General features: G+C 47.3%; 1 pseudogene; it reads right to left on the bottom strand.

Moving 5' to 3' along the window:
- Positions 1 to 202: 202 nt before the first annotated feature.
- LOC120945779 lies at positions 203 to 960 on the bottom strand (annotated as a pseudogene).
- Positions 961 to 1,539: the final 579 nt, after the last annotated feature.

The raw sequence follows: 1,539 nt of genomic DNA, 5'->3' as shown, positions 1-1,539 counted from the left end.
CTGAGCCAGAGGTGGTGGAACTGAGTTCCCCCAGAAAAAATGCCCTGGGTTTGAGGCGGCAGCTCCAAAGAGGGCAAATTGTCACCCTTGCCATCTCTGTCAGTGCAGATTTTGGCAGACATTCATAGCATGGGTGATGCTCTCTAGTGAGTATCTGATGAATCTCTGTGAAGCCACAGTGTACAAGTGTCTCATGGAATATTCATACAGAGTTGTCAGTTGAAACCCTGGTTCTCGAAGTGCTTGTCTGCTGCGGGGTAACCCGATTGATCATTAATTTCAGTCTTGTGAGAATCTCTACTGCCAACTTATCAGACTCTGTCACCACAGAAACCATCTTCACCGATTCCTTGCTCATGGCTTTGGCCTCTTGTGGGGCCTTGATCCTGGTCCGCACATACCGGGCCTCAATAGCATTGTTGGCATCAAGGAACGTCCTCTTTTTAGGATGGCCATGGACACCTCTGGGCAGGGCTTCAGGTCCATATTGTATACTGGCTCCAGGGTCATGTGAGGGGCCACTGTTTTTTTTTTTAGTGCAACCCTGGAATTGGCTCACCTTATCTTGGAAATAGTCTGGTTCCCATACTGCATAACATGACAGGTATTGGTGTTTTGCTTGACCAGTAACTACTGTGTAGTGCCTCCTTGAACAGATTCTCAGTGTCCGAGTCCTCCATCTAACTGATGCTGTAAAGATCACTGAAGTACGTGTCTCGCCCCTTTCCATAAAAGGCATGAACGGTCTCGGTAGGGTTGGGGGCTGTGATGGTGTAAATGTCAATGTTGTTGTGGAGGCGATTCATCACGGAGCCCGATTCACAAGCCTCGAATATGTTTGTACTTCTTGTCATACATGTACTGAATGGTCTTGTTGAGTTCTTTCAGGGATGCCGTTCTTCTTGACAATTTGATAAGCATGGCACATGTCAACCTGATGTCTGCAGTTGTACCAGCCATTGGAGCCGGCCACCAGGACCATTCAGTGTTCCCCCCCCCCCCTCCCCATCTTATGGGTCATTGATGGACATGGACCAGGACAGCGAGGCTGAAGATTTGTATCGCCGGAAGGTGTGGTCTGTAGTCCGACGGGTGTTATCACAGCGATGAGACCACAGATTGACATCTCTACAAAATACAAATGGAGACATGGATGGATGGGGGAGTTTTTCTTTTGAGAAATTTAACTAAACTTTTTGGTTTTAGTCGACTAAAATCAATTCCGATGACTAAAATATGACTACAACTGTAGCGCTACCCCCGCAGGAGCCGCTGGTTGTTTGTGGGATCGGCGTATTGAGTTACCTTGCAGGGTGTCTAGAGGTGATGCTAGTGAGTTGAGGCAATGAGCGAAGGTCCAGTCATCAATTGGGTTTTCTTCAATGCTTTATTCCAAGGCCCAACATGGCCACCAACATCAACATAAGACAAGATAGGAAAGGTTGATGAAGCATGAGAGCAACTTTAGTATCAGGCCTTGGATATGAGAAGAGCAGTCCTGCTATAAGTAATAATGAGATCAGTTCGTCGCCACTCCAG

This window comes from Rana temporaria, chromosome 1 (assembly GCF_905171775.1).
Source record: "Rana temporaria chromosome 1, aRanTem1.1, whole genome shotgun sequence".
Taxonomy (NCBI): Eukaryota; Metazoa; Chordata; class Amphibia; order Anura; family Ranidae; genus Rana; species Rana temporaria.
The sequence above is the reverse complement of the archived record's forward strand: the minus strand, read 5'-3'. Positions and strand labels throughout refer to the sequence as shown.